This window comes from Equus asinus, chromosome 8 (assembly GCF_041296235.1).
Source record: "Equus asinus isolate D_3611 breed Donkey chromosome 8, EquAss-T2T_v2, whole genome shotgun sequence".
In the NCBI taxonomy this organism is placed as follows: domain Eukaryota; kingdom Metazoa; phylum Chordata; class Mammalia; order Perissodactyla; family Equidae; genus Equus; species Equus asinus.
The window spans coordinates 57,833,768-57,849,660 of NC_091797.1; the positions used below are offsets into that span (position 1 = coordinate 57,833,768).

The following is a 15,893-nucleotide window of genomic DNA, read 5'->3' on the forward strand; positions in this document are numbered from 1 at the left end:
CATCTCGCTCTCTCCTCAACCCTCTATGTCCCCTAGTCACTTCCTAGGCATGAGCACTGTGTGGGAAGTGGGGAAGAGAAGGAAAAAACCAAATGACTGAGCTTATAATAATATAATTTGCCACTAATAATGATAGCAAACACTCATATACTGCTCACTTATTTGTTTGTGCCAGGCACTCTTTGAGTGCTTTCGTATACTAACTCATTTAATTCTCACAACAATCCTATGGTTATTCCCATTTTACAGATGAGGAAGCTGAAGCACAGAAAGATCGAAAGCACTTGAAGGGTAGAGCCATAATTCACGCCCGGGTGGGTGGCCTCAGAGCTTCTCCACTTGTCTGCTACTCAAAAGCACGGCTGGAAGAAGACAAAGGCTTTGGCGCTAAGAGACTTTCCAGTTCCCTCCCACATACTCGAATCTAGCTTCCACACCACACTGTAAATAGGAATCTCTGCGTGGGTACTTAGCCCCTAGCAGGATGGCTGTCACAATGTATAGGCTTAACAAATACTTGTCAAGTGAAAGGATGTTTCACGTCAATTTATAGTGAAACTGTTTGGAACAAATTGACTCCATAATACCACAAAATCCTAATTTAATTGGCCTAAAATAGCCTAAATTTTTGGCCTCAATGCAGCCTAGAAGGGAGCTTATGCCACTTTGGAAATATATTGCACAGAATTTCATTGCAATAATAATGTAAAGATCACCTATCTTTCTCAAAATAGCAAGTGGTGCAGATAATAACTAGATTTCTTACCTGCTCCTAAACTATAAATCGTCCACAGTGTATTGGAAGGTCTGACAGAACACAGAGAGGAAATGAACTGAGACAACATCACTTCAGAGCAACCGGAAGGAAAAACACACACACATACCTACGCCTCTTGCATTCTACGTGTGCGGTTGCTCAGTGGGGAAACGCTTACAGCTGCCTTTAGAAACAAGTCTGGTGGCTGCAGCGAGAGAGAAGCCTCATCATGAGGCAGGACTGAGCTGCTACCTCCTGCCTGCCCGCCCAGAGAGAGGGCAAGAACTCCAGGAAGACCAGATGATTCACCAACAGTGGTTCTGCCCCCGGTGAGTTCTCAACACTTGCTGAGTGTGGCCTGAGGGGAGAAGGCGGGGAGACTCACTCAGACTCTGAACTTCCTGAGTTGATGTCAGACATCTGGTGGTGTTCCCCACCGTTAACACCTCTTAACTGAAACTGGGAAGGGACTCAACATGCCCCAAAGGAGGAAAGAGTGGTTCCAGGCCACCTTCAAGTTGATCTGGAGGCACTGGCTTTGAGGCAACTTAAAACCCACCGGATCCTATTTTTTAAATCATCCAGGGTGGGTGCTTCCTGGTATGTAGAGTACACGGCTCCTCCCCCATTCCAGCTGTCCTCAGAGCTCACCTGTGCTAACCTGAGCTTTCACTTTTCCTCAATTATTTCAGCACTTCAAAGTGTGGGCTGTCACTCACACTTCATGGTGGATTAGAGTCATCTATAACGTCATTGTCAACCTCTCTGGGAATGACTCCTGAGGGGCAAGAAGTGGTGATTGAGAACTGGACTTAGTGTGTGTCCCAGTTCTGCAGGGAACTGGTCATTAGCATCATCTCTAAGGGGTTGGGGACAAATGACACTATGTTCTACCTGTCCACACTGGGCCACCCCAACAGCTCCATCCTTATGTTTCTCTATATTTATTAATTCATTTAACTCGTTTATTCATTCAATTGCCTTTCTTCCACAAAGGATTTGAGGCAACCTTTTTATCTTGCTGAAATTACTTCAAAGTGAAGAATACATACAACATTAAAGGGGGAAAGTCATTCTAAAGGGGTTTTATGTTGTTTAAAGCTGGTGGAGATGGGCGGGTGGTCATTTCCCTGTGCTGGTGATGAGAGGTGAGAGTGGGTGTCCCAGCCTTTTTACCTCCTGCTTGAGGAGCGCCTCCTTTCCCCTAGACACTGGTTTCCCACCCAGAAGTGGGTGTGAAGAGCAACTGTCCTTGACAGAACCCTGGGAACCAGCCAAGCGCTTTTCCTCCTTGTTTCTGTTTCCTCCCAAGTTGGGTTCTTTTCAAGGACATTCCTGTTCTAAGAATGGGGCAAAGTGGAGCAGTGGAAGGAAAAGAATATGAAATCAGTTTTGAGTTAGAGCTCCACCATTTCTCATTAATTAGTTCATTTATTTAACAAGTATCTAGTGAGCATTCACTGTGTGGCAGCCACTTTTAAGTCAAAACATACAAGAAATGGAGCAAAACTGACATCGCCCTGCCCCCAAAAGGCTTACGGTTGAGGGGAGAAGCAGCCATTAGTCAATGATGACACAAATGGGATGAGGACCAGAACATGCTGATCTCATCTGGGAGTCAGGGAGGTTTCCATGAAGAAGGTGGAGACGAGAACTGAACGAGGCGTGGGAATTCACAAGGCAAAGGGCTGGCTAGTGCTCTGGGCAGAGAGAACAGCCTATACCGTGCCCTGAGGTGGGGGGCCACAGAATTGTCCTGCAAAATTATGGCCAGTATGGCCAGGGGGAAGAGGGGAGTAGCTCAAGATGAGCCTAAAAGACCCGTGTTAAAGATACTGCTTATTCTAAAAGCGATGGAGAAGCTAGGGGTGTTGTGATCTGATCTGCATTTTGTTTTAATTGAGGTAACATTGGTTTATAACATTTCGGATATACACCATTATATTTCAGTTTCTGTGTAGACTACATCATGTTCACACCCAAAGACTAATTACTACTGTACACATGTGCTCTATTACCCCTTTGGTACTTTTAAGGAATCCCCTTTGATACAGTGTGGAGAACGGATGGGAGGGGGCCACGCATACAGACAGGGACACTAGTTAGAGGGTTGATGAAGTCAGCCAAGCAAGAATATCTATGGGAGTACAGACAAGACAAGGGTGATAGCAGTGGAGATAGAATTAGACAAATTAAAGAGTCATCTAGAAAGGAAAAGCAACAGGACTTGGTGGCAGACAGGAAAGGAGAGTGAGGGGAAGGTCAAAGATGATTCTGTTTCCTGGTTTGGGAATCCCAATGGACATTGATGCCTCATACTGGTCACAGAAACTGGAAAAGCTGGTGGAGACCAGGTCCAGGGTTAGTTCAGTTCTGGAACTAATGATTTTGGAGGGCCTGGCAGACATTCAAAGGCAGATGTCAGCCAGGCAGTTGACACTGACCAACATCTAGATAGAGCTCAGAGCAGAGGCCTGGGGGATCCTTGGCATATAGATGGTAATTGAAGCCATGGGTATGGACGATACATACTTGACAGAGAGCATCAAATGAGAAAAGAGGAGGGTGGCTTAGGATTGAACCTCAAGAAATTCTAAAATTTAAACAGAAGTAGAGGAGAATGAGCTCTCCAAGAAGATTAGGATGGCTTCTTGAAAAGTTAAACATAAAATTACCATATGAACCAGCAATTCTACTCCTAGTTATATATCCAAAAGACTTGAAAACTGGGACTCAACCAAGTACATATACATGCATTTTCATAGCAGTACTATTCACAATAGCCAAAAAGTGGAAATGGCTTAAATGTCCATCAACAGATGAATGGATGAAAAAATCATGGTATAGCCATACAATGGAATATTATTCACAAAAACGCTACAACATGGATAAGTCTCAACAACTTTGTGCTAAGTGAAAGAAGCCAGGCACAAAAAGTCCACGACTCCGTTTATATGAAATATCCTCAATAGGTAAATCAATAGAGACAGAATACAGACTGGTGGTAACCTGGGGCTGGTGGTTGGGGAAAAGGGGGAGCAACTGCTGAACGGGTATGAGGTTTCCTTTTGGGGTGATAAAAATGTTTTGAAACTAGATAGAAGTGGTCATTGCACAGCATTGTGAATACACTGAATTGTTCCTTGAAACATCTAATTTATGCTTTGCCAATTTCAACTCAATATTAAAAGAAGAAAAAAAGGCAGGAAGAAAAGAAAGACCAGGAAGGTGTAACCAGAGGTGATGGAGCACAGAGACTGTCTAACTTTGTCAAATGAAGTAATGCCTGGTGCCTCTTTCTCTACATGTAAATAAGGGGAAACAGCTACCTTGTGGTAAGGATTAGATGTGATAACAAAGTTTTGAAGTATCTAGCAGAGAAGTAGTGTGGTAGAAGCAGTCAGTGACCTACCTACATCCTCAGGCCTCATCAGGACTGGGCTGACTTCTAACAGCCTGAATCTTTATCTCATGACCTGACAGCTTTCTCCAGACCAGGTAGGACCACTGTAACTGCCCAAAGGCAGGTGAGAATGCCCAGGAACTAACTCTCCAATGGCCTATAAATATCCCAGGTCCCTCATGCCTGTTGGAAAAACTCTAAGACATGTGTTTCACCCTTTCCCAAAGTTTCCACGTGGAAAACTTAAAGGGACCATAAAGTTCCCCCGTGGGCTTAAGCTCCAGTTGCCCACAGTGTTAGCTGGCTTGATAATGTGCCCTTGATGGCCTTCCTTCCTTCCCTTTTCCCTCCCCTCACCAAGGTCTCCTGGGATCATTTCATAAACTACATGCACTTGAATCCTGTGTCAGAGTCTGCTTCTGGGGGAACTAAGATCACCTGTGACAGAGTGCTGTGGATACTCAAGTGGTTTCATCTTCTGTTCTCCAAGGATCAACTCTATTTGACCTTAGATGCCTGTGATCTGACATCCCTCATATCCATTCAAGTGTCATGTGAGGGAGGGTCCTCCACATCAATTTCTGAGATGCCACTTAGAGAAGGGACCCAGGTACTGGCCCAGGGAGAATTCCTTTCGACTTAACATGTCCTGTAGGAAACTGTACTACATGCAGACACATCCCACTACAAGCCCTCTCCACTCTCCTGTCTCCCTACAGCTGATCTGATCAAAATTCCCAAAGTGTGGGACACTGTGATCCTTTTACGTGGTACATGATACACAGACATGGCATTAAATCACACTGAATCACTAGACTTTGTCACAGAGAGAAAACTTCCATTTTCACGCCTTTGATCCTCTGATTTTGGCCTGATCTTAAAATCCTCTAACCACCGGCCATTTACCTTTTAACAAAGAGAAAGTGAACCTCAGACTATGAGCCATCAGCAGGCAATGGTAGCTAGCTAAAATTCAATAGCGTGGCTTTGCTTTTCTGCATCTATTTTTCATGATTACCTTCTGTTAATCACAATGGCATTGGTTTTTTATTTGGAGTACTGGTATAAACTTTCTTTTTAATATAATTGACTTTAAGTGAAAAAAAAGTGAGTTGATTTAAAGAAAAACAGTGTTACTAATTGTACTGGCAGCACACCTGAAATGGCAAACTCTGGAAGGTGGGACTTGAATGAGAGAAGATTGGGCAGAGGCCCAGTGGAGCAGAGGCCCTCGAGGGCATGCTGTGTCTCGTTCCACTCTGTGCCTGTCCGGTTCATGCGCAGGGCCAGGATGGCGCGGTCATCCTAGACAGGCAGTGTCCAAGCCACCCGTGTTTACTGCAGACTTTCTTGGCCATCCAAATAAACAACTTCACAGTGCCCAGAATGGCTCCCAAACATCCAGGCAGTGATGGTAAAGGCCACTGGAAACTGACACACCGCAAGACCCCATCCTGTGGTAGCTCTGCCCTAAGGAAGGATCCTGGGGCTTCAGAGGGAACTCAACAATGGTGAAATGAGGTGATGAGGAGGTGACAATGCATCCACATTCCTTTTCACCTTCGCTTGATGAACGGCTGTAACAATTAATTTTCTATCTAAGTTCTATGAGCAGCTGTTCCTCCTCACGCCCCTCCCTCCACTTTCCAAGGAAGGTGACAAATGAGGGTTAATAATCCAGGTAAATTTCACTTTAGAAAATTTTTTAAATATTACGAAACATTTCATACTACAAAGAGGTGTATATAATGGGTATGTACATACATTCTAAATAATAATAGAAGTAATAAACCAAACATGTTTACCTACTGCCTCCCTTCCCAATTCTTGAAGCCTGCTGCACCGCCTAACCAATTGTATCCATCTCCACCCACGCCCCACACAAAGGGAAGTGCAGTCTGAAATTTGGTGTTAGGCACGTTCCTTTTTTAGATTGGCCTCACATGCCTCTGTGCTTAGTGCCATAAAGTCGACTCCTAGTGACCCTGTTTGTACAGCAGAACTGAACGCTGCCCAGTCTTTTTGTGCCATCCCTTCACCTTCTGGAGCTTTATCAGACAATGCTTCGCTGGTAGTCACAGCGTTTTCATGGCCAGTTTTTTTTGGAAGTGGGTGGCCAGGTCCTTCTTCCTGTATGTATGCATATATGCATGTGATTTATATATAAACTTATATGTGAATTAATTTAGGCATATATGCAGTTTATTTTTGCCTATTTGGAAACTTTAAACAAATGTAATCATACCATAAATATTCTTCCATATCTGGCTCTTTGGCTCAACGTTGGTTTTGAGGGTCACCATGTCGATGCAAACAGGTGTTGGTGATTCATTTTCATGGCTGTATAGCATTCTATCGTGTAGACACATGACAACCTATTATTTCTATCAATGACAGTGCTAGGGACTTGCCAAAGATGAAGGCTCAGAGTATAATTTCAGGAAGCACAATGGCTCCCAAATGTCCCTCTCTCTCGTGCACAAAATCCTACCAGGAGAGATGTGAAGCTTTGCCTCTTGTTAGAATAAGGGATAAGAGGTGAATAAATTAGGAACCTGAAAGGCAGAAGGAAAAAGACATCAAAGGGGGGAAGGGGCCTTAAAGGGAGGGAAGGAAGCGATAGAAATGACCCCCTGAGATAAAGAATCCTGAATGCACAGTTGTGCAGATTGTGGACACATTAAGGAAAGCTTCCACGCTCACAGTCCACTTCCCCTACCACAGAAACCCTGGGCGGAAGCATCTCTGTGAGTACTTACTTTGCAAAAGCATCCTTCCCCAGATCAGCAATGGGCACATGAGTGCTAAGCACTCTGCTAGATCCTGAAGAGAACCAAATGCTCCCCAGATGATCCCCACAGATATGTTTTTAGATTGATCTTTTCCTTACAGTATCCAGGACTAATTAGCTGCCACACAGTCATCAACTGTGACCATGACCCTTTCGTAACCTTTTGACTAGTTTCCATGACTCTGAAATTCCCCACCCACATCTTCACTCATAAAGAGTGGAAACGTTTAGAGGAAGTGATACTGTAAGTGGCTCAACATCACTCTGGGAAGTATTTTCCCCTAAAAGCACAGTAGTAAGGCAGTGCCTCACATCTCTCCATCACAACATGGCTTCAGCAAGGACAATAGTCTCTCAGCACCGGCTTCTCTAGATAGAAAATATGCAGGTGCTTTGTATCACAGGAGAAATGAAATGGAGTGGAGAAGTTGAGCTCAATAGCTAGTGACAGGGGTTGTGTCCCTGGTCTGGCTTTACATGCTGTGGGTCCTTGGTGGATAAGAATGATTCTCCGTATATTATATGTATTGACTGATTCATTGAGAGAGTAAATGACCAAGAGATCCTGTATCAATCAGGGTTCTTCAGAGAAATAGAACAGGATGTGTGTATATATGTATATAGGGAGAGAGATTTATTTTAAGGAATTGTCTCATGCATTTATGGAAACTAGCAAGTTCAAACTCTGCAGAGTAGGCTGGCAGGCTGGAGACCCAGGGAAGAGCTGACGCTGCTGTTGAGTGCAAAGTCAGTCTTGTCAGCAGAATTCATGTTTGGAGGAAGTCAGTGTTTTTCTCTTAAGGCCTTCAACTGGTTACATGAGGCCCACCCACATTATGGAGGGTTATCTGCTTTACTCAGAGTCTACCAACCTAAATGTTAATCTTACCTAAAAAATAACTTCACAGCAACATCTCAAGCAATGTTTGGCCTAATATCCAGTATCCAGTATCTTGGCCTAGCCAAGTCGACTCACAAAATTAACTATCACAGACACCATATCTCATTTCAGAAAATAAGTTAGCAGTTATTTATTTAACATTTTTTAAGGGCCCACTAGGGGCCAGGTACTGTGCTAGGTCCTGAGGATTCAGTACTGAAGCCAAGCAGATAAAGTCCCTATCCTCAAGGACCTCATATGTGGGAGGTGCCCAGGTAATTAAAAACACTTGGAGTAGGTTTTGTGCCTTTCAGAAGCACTGCACATGCAACTCGAGTCAATCAAATCCAACTTTCCCTTATAATATGGTATTGGGATATACTGAGGTTGTGTCTTCATGGACTTTATGGTCAACAAGGGATCTCAGATGTAAATTACTTGATAACTATAAACACATTTCGACAATTACACACAATATGCTATCCATTATACAGCTTTCAAAAGCACAGTGAGGGTTAACAAATTGCATACAATTGTACTTAAAATGACCAGGATATTTTGTACATAGTTACTTAATTTTTTTCATAATTCCTTTATTTTTATGGCAAGACAGATAAAAGAACCTCTTAATTCAGGTGTTATGATTTTGAAAGGATTGATTTGGAAAGACTTGGGACTACTTGATGGGGTTCCTTTCTTTCTCTGGTTGGTGGAAGTTGTTTACTTTATTGGCCTCTTTTTTCATTATGTTTTTGTTTTTTGTCTGAAGCAAGGGCAGGTATTAGAATTAAAGGCATCACTTCATGTTGTTTAGAACTGAGAATCCATTTATTCAAAATGGTGGGATTATCTGTGCTGGCTTGCTGTTGAGTCACCATGGGTGTAGAGGTGTCACATGCATAGCTTACAGTCTAAGAATGTCAGCATTTTCTGCAAACCTTCGACTGCCACAAGCTGGGGGTGGTAATCCAATCAGTCTTAGGTGAGGACTGGAGACTGCACAAGGATGTATTCTACAGATGGTGTGCGTCGAACAGTGGAATTTTACTAAGAAAGCATCCTTGCAATTTGTCACCTGTTATCTCCAACACAGAGCCCCCAGAACCTCACGAAGCTCCTTAGTTTAGGAGCTAGCGTACGTTTGCAAAGCAAAAATCGCATTTAAAAAGTAGGTAGATGGTCTCCTTGATGTTCCCCCAAGAGGCCAAGCATGAGCCCAACTCAGGACTTTCACACTGGAAGTTCCTTCTAGGAGATACCTGTAAGGCCCCTCCATGTCCCCATTCATCTCTAGGGTCACACGCCACGTTATCCTGCAGCCCTCCCTTTTACCATGCTGTATAAAAAACATCCCCGTCCCCCCTTACACACCCAGTCTCTTACCACCCCTATCACCATCTGACGTGGTAAATCCCTGGATTTGCCGATTGCCTGTTTCCTCCCCTGGACTGCCAGCCCTGTGGGTGCAGGACCTGGTTGTGTTCACTGTTGTATCTCTGCACTTGGTACGCACAAAATAAATATCTGTTGAAGGAATCCATGAGTGAATGAGTGAGTGGGTGAACCACCGAGGGAATGTTAGAGACGAGTACTACCGTGCAGGGGAAGCAGAGCGGTTTCAGCAGGGAAGCCTGCTTAGGAGGGCTGAGGCTCAGGGTGGTCTTCATAGAACAGCAAAGATGTAGAAAAACAGGAGGAGATTGTGAAGGGCAGAAAAGGTGGCCTGAGCAGAGGAGCAAGACAGCTGTGCACCAGTGCACTTCCAGGGGCCCAGGAGTGGATCCCGTTGACGGGAAGGCAGCCTCTTGCACTGGCCGAGTGGGCGGCAGTCCTGGCAGTCCATGTGAAAGCAAGAAGCCTGCCCTCTCGGGCTGCATGTACTGTAGGCAAAGACACTCTTCCTCAGGCAACTAAATCTAGATCTGCTCCAATATTTGACTAACAACCGGATTGAAAAACAGAGTTAACTTAACATAGCAGAGTGGAGAATATTTTTGGCCTGAACATTTTTTAGAGAAAATGTTGCTGGCTGCTTGCTTCAGCCGTAGGAAAACTTCAGAGAAGCTTTTGTGTAATACCTTACTCTAAGCAGGCTGTGATTCAGGCCTCGGCCCTCCAGGGTTCCTGCCAGGATGATTTAGCAGTAAAATGATTTAGCATCAGAGTTAAAGTGATGCATAGGGAAAAGATTTTTTACTTACATCAATTAACATCCTCAACCATAATATTCCTTGAATACCCAGTTAGAGAAGAGTTGGTTTCTTCTGTGTCATATTTTTTCTCTGCTGAATGGTTTATTTCTTAACAGCATAAAAGAGCGTCTCGGCCCAACGCTCTCTGTTTGAATTCAACCTAGCATGAGTTTCTTTCTTTTGAGACAATTTGAAATGCAATTGTGCATGACATTGAAAACATGAAGCCAATCCGAATGTCCATCAGTGGTGCCCTTGTTATAATTTGGCAATCCACACTTTGGAATGTATGATACTAATGCTACAGTTAAAAAAGAATCAACCTGATCTGGACACAAAGATGCAAAAAAGTGTGAACAAAATCCAAAGCAACAAATACAATAGAACATACAGTCAAAGCCCATTTTCAGTAAAATGATTATTATTATCTATCTCCTTGTAGAAAAAACCCATGAACTTCAGAGTTCCAGAAATGGGCAGATACAAGAGAGCTGGAATAGCTGGTGGGGGGCTTAAGAGGCCAGCTCTGGAGCCAGCTGCCTGGGTTCGAATCCCACCTCCACCATCCATGCTGTGTGCTCTTGAGTAGTTTACTTTACCTTTCTGTTTGTCAGCTTCTCATCTGAAAAAGGAGGTAACAACAGTTCTACCTCACTGGATAGTTTTGAAGTTTTAATGAGTCAATATACGGTTTTGAGTTTTCCATGAGTCAACATACGCAAGTACCTAAAGCACTATCCGACATATTAAATGCTTGATACATATTAGCTAGTCAGAGGAAGAGGAGGGGAGGGAATAGGGTTTCATTTAAAGTGAAGGGGCCTAACGAGCTAGTAGAGTTTGACATGAAAAGAATTCCGGAAGAGAAAACCACAAAAAACCAAAAATAACCCCAGAGGCTTCCAGGATGAATGAAATGATCCAATTAAATTCAGCTCAACCTCTGTAAAGAAAGTCAAAATGGTATTTCATTACCTAGGTGATAAACAGGAGCACATAGATACAAGTAATAAAATGAAATATCAGGAGGATATCCTTTGCCATCATGTAAACTAACCAGTGTATCAGTCATCAGTCAACAAGTATTTTTGGAACCCCTACAGTGTGTGGGGCACCACGGGGAACAGGACCAGCTGTCCCTCCAGTGTGGAACTTTTTTCAAGTGGGTTTAAAGTCAGAAAACTATTGGGATGATTTGTTTCATTGTGTGTTCATTCGTAACGTACCCAATGTTACAGTAGTTAACTCAGTGTGACTCAGGAATAAGCAGGAAAAAAAATCATTGTATTACCTTTAAAGTATAGATGCCTCTTGATTTTCTGTGCTACTGAGGAATTACAGGAATAAATATAGTTGATAAATTATGTTTATTTTATCTGTAAGTTAAATAAATCGTCATTGTTTTGCCTTTTAAATTTAAAGCCTTGCTCGATCTGTTTGGATTTCTGATTATCCTCCATCCCCATCTCTCCTTCTCACCTTGCACAGGGCCCTGCAGGCCCGGAGAGAGGGGAGAAGCAGCTTTGAGGTCTAAGCAGCCCATTGGTCACTGAGCTGAGTGACCTTGGCAAAGACCTTGTCACCTTCGCCCAGTAAAAGAAATGCAAGCGGGTCCCTGAAACACTAAAGCTTTTGCTTACCACCCCTGACCAGCTGAAGACTCCCTGTGGGAGCCGAGATCCAGTCTTGTAAATCTCTGAGAGTTCAGACAGGAAGGCCAGGCCTTTCATAGTTCTGCAGGATTTACTTGTAAGCAGGGCTGTGTGGAAGGTGCCAAAACAGCTAACAGCTAAATTTAAGAAATGATGGTAATTAGTTGGTGCAAAGGGGTAGCTTTCACTCTTAGCATCACATTGCCAGCGGCTGAGCTGGGGAGTTTGGTCTCCAGCGAAGAGTTAAAAATCAGACAGGAACCGTTACAAAAATTGCCACTGAAAAGTAAGTTTCTTGTAAGAGAAGCTGAGACTCGCTAATTGCAGCTTACTCTAAACCTAATGACAGTCTGTAGCGTTGGTGAAGAAAGCACAGGATGTTTGAACAATGGGGAGAGGACAGGGGACTCCAAGCCGATGGATCTGAACCCAACAGGCATGATGAGTCCTTTAGAATAATGATCCCTTTTAGAGGGAACTACATTGGGAGATGCGTCCAATTTACTTTCTCCAAGATTCTTACCAACAGTAAAGATTGATAAAACACATTTGTGCTGCTGTATTTTTCAAAAGTTCAACCATATAATAACTTTAGCAGGGTACATCACACTACGCTGCCTCAATTTCAAACATTTCCTTGATGTAGGATGATCACAATAGAAAGGAATGTTCTTCTTATCCAGCCATTGGTAAGACTTTGTCTTCCTTAATCCCAGAAACTAAATCACTGGCTACTTCAGAGGCTCTGACCTAAATCTTAATTGATGCTCATTGCAATTTTAGACCACTGTGTATGATTTTAACCAGACAAACCCAGGAGGCAGGACTAAGGCTGCTGCAACGTGGACAGGCTAATATTTTGACCACTCGTATAGTGACTTTATTGCAATAGCCTTTCCATTTGTAATTTAGCTCTATAAGGCTCTCCTCCTGAGGTAACCCTCCTTTCTTAATGTCCAATACCGTGAAAACTAGGTTTTTATTTTATGTTTGATTTTTTCTGTTCAATCTTGGTGCTAGTTAACATCACTTGATCAAAACATTAATAGCTAATATTTAGGTACTAATTTATAATTCCGTCAGCACATTAACCCACATCATCTTAATGTTCACAATGACTCTGGGGATTATTATTATATTCCCCACTCTCTACAGATAATGAAACTGAGGAGACGGGGTGGACTAGATGAGGTAACTTACGTGAAGTTGAGCAACCAATCAAATGACACAACTGAAACTGAACCCCGGGTCTTTTGACTAAGTCATTTGCCTAAAGACGTTCTTCCGATGATGAGGCAACTCCTTGGGGTGGATCCTTAACAGTGCAGATGTCTTTGGTGTGAAGACATTGATTGTCCTTAGATGAAAATCCATTTTATTTCAAGATAGGAAGTTTCTGTTTTTATTTCCATCTCTCCTATATTGCTGTTAGAGTGCTGACCATCAAGGGTCAAGATTTCCCATGGAAAAATCTCCTGCACACATGAAGTGACCCTTCAGTACCACCAGTTTTGCTTCCTAAATCCCATTTCCTGTTTTTGGCACTCATTACTAACAAGTCCTCTTTTCAAGTACCTAATACCCATGGGCTCCTTCCAATTTTGCTTTAGCAAACTGTGCTTGTAGGGAAGGATTTTGTCTCATTGATTTCAATTGATGTGGCGCCAAGCCGCTATTCACCTGCTATTTACCTTTTCAGCCATATTTCTTACTATGGATTAAGAAGTTTGCCACTCTAGTAAAGGGAGTTTGGGGGGGTAGATGAAGAAGATGAGGTTTTAAATCAGGGACATCTTCTTTTACCCTTCAAATTCTACCATGTAGGTGTACTGTGCTCTAGCCAACTCAGTGGTAACTGGGATATCTTGATCTACCAACGAAGGCAACATGGCCACTTGCCACACGTTTGCTATGACAGTGCAAACAGGCCTTTAGCAGAAAGAGCTGTTTTTCTTTGAAAGCAGTGCAAAAATAGGTCTGTGGAATGCTGGGGTCACCTAGTTTCCTCACTGAAAAGAAATGGGATGTTTCTGCATTAACTAGAAGGCTTGAAAGGGAGGAAGTGGTAAAGGTAATTGTGAAATAATTTCAGCAAACAGAATGTTAAATATTCTGTTCTAAGACAAGGTGTTCCCATTTGAGGGGCCAGTGGTAGAAAATGTGGTTTCCATAATGAAAGGGGATCAGCCCAAAGTGCCCACCCATTCCTACTTCTGCCTCATTTCTTCTAAGCACTCAGCCTGCTGTACTGACTTCATCTCTATCACCACAGTGTCCAACCCCTCCCAGCTGGACACAAGGAGACCAAGGAAGAGGTAAGGAAAGAGGAGGGGAAGTGTTGAGACTCTGTTAGGCTTGCAAAGCAAAAGTATTGTGATAGATACTGTTGTTAAAAAAAGAGAAGGATTAGTTCTATGCTATTCCTTTCCCTTTTCTCTCCTTATAGATGTTTCAACTTCTTGGAGACATTCAACTTGTTATTGGGCTGCAGGAAATGTGTGATAGAGTTTCTGGTTAGTGGGTGGAAGAGATAGAAGCCTGGTGCATAATAATGGAATGATAGAGTTTTATTGAGGAGTTTGTTCTGAGCAAACTCACCTCCTTTGATTCACAAACACCCAAGGAGGGAGGCATTATTACAATAATTTTAGAGCCTCCCTAGGGGTTAGAAGAAGGTCTCTGGAGCCAGCCTGCCTGAGTTCAAATCATGGTTGTGCCATGTGCCTGTTGTGTGACTTTCAGATAGTTACTTACCCTTCCATGAGTCAGCTGTGTTCCCTTTAAAACTGAGATAGTAATGTCACACACCTGTTTTGGGGATCTCCAAGCCCACCCTCGGGTTCGTGACTCACTACGAGACCTCAAAGGACTCAGGATATAGTCATACCCACAGCTAAGATCTATTACGTCAAATGGTTACAAATTGAAATCATCAAAGGGAAAATAAATGAGGTAAATTCCAGAGGAAACCAGGCACAAGCTACCAAGAATCCTCTCCCAGTGGAATCACACAGGACATGTTTCATCTCTCCAGCAAGGAGTTATGGCGGATGTGATCTGGAGCCTACCGGGGAAGCTCATTACAGACTCAGTGCTAGAGTTTTGGTGGAGGGCCGGTCACCTAGGCAGTCTGTCTCTGGCACGTAACAAAATTCCAGACTCCTAGGAGAGCAGCTGTTCAGCATAAACCACATTGTTTGCACAGTTAGGTACAGTAAGTACCTCCTATCAAAGAATGGTGAAAACGCTCCTGAAATCCACATTCCCAGGTGCCAGCCAAAGGCCAACCTTGCAAGCAGGCCCTCCTAAGGATAGCAGCCCCATGCTGCATGTTAACTCTATTCTGCACATCACCTCATGGATTATTGGGAAATTAGATGAAGTAATGTATCTCCACTGCTTACAACAGTGCCTTATACTTTGGAAGGCCTAGAAATTTTTGTTAGCCATTACTATTAAATAGAAAATAAGTATTGAGGTTTAGAATGACTACAGAGCCAAGATTAGCCCACCTGGAATCTGAATTCACATCTACCTGACTGAAAAACAACCATGCGTTTGTTCACTTCATTCTAGTATAAGGAAAATAGTATCCTTCAGACCTCAACTAGGAATAGAGGTGACAGACCCCTCCCTTCTCAGGCACACAGCAGATGGAGCCTTTAAGTGTAGCTGACTGTTTTGAAAACATTGTTTCCTCCAGCTACAGGAAATATCACACTATGGTGTAGAACTCTCATCAATTCAACCCACTCCTAGAGTGTAGACATGGTTTAGTACGTTAATGCCCCAAATGAGTCTATTCTGGATTTACCACAATCTTTCCCTCCTACTCATTTAGGCATGCTTTGTTAATGTCCCTCACTTTTCAGGATTTGTATCCATAAGAATTTTCTTTTATAAGATCTGGATAGTGAATCGTCACATGATAATTGAAATCATCTAATTGTAAATCACTTTTAGGCTTAAAAATATTCTGACAGAGAATTTTCTGCTGCTCACCCCCTCCCAATGCTAACCAGTTACTCAATCTCTTTAAATCCCAGAATTCCCTCTCCATCATCTTTCACCAGGTTTTCGTGTCTTTGGTGATGTCAGTGGGACGGGCAGCAGACGTATCCCACAGCTTGCTGCGAGTGTGCGGTAGGCAACTGTGGCGCAAGTTAGTTCAGTTGAATCAGAGAAAGCTCTGTATTGAGATGGAGTCCTTGACTGCAG

At 43.1% G+C, this 15,893-nt stretch overlaps 1 protein-coding gene across 2 annotated transcripts in view; it reads left to right on the forward strand.

The window, feature by feature from the left end:
• The first annotated feature begins 918 nt into the window (after positions 1-918).
• NEDD9 (neural precursor cell expressed, developmentally down-regulated 9) overlaps positions 919-15,893 on the forward strand; it is a 179,474-nt gene continuing 164,499 nt past the window's right edge. The window contains exon 1 of one of the 2 annotated variants that reach the window (XM_014844512.3): positions 919-1,086. The gene's annotated coding sequence lies outside the window, so the exon portion shown is untranslated. Of the gene's footprint in view, positions 1,087-13,844; positions 13,991-15,893 lie in introns of those variants that run through there. The other variant, XM_070515630.1, reaches the window with a different exon arrangement.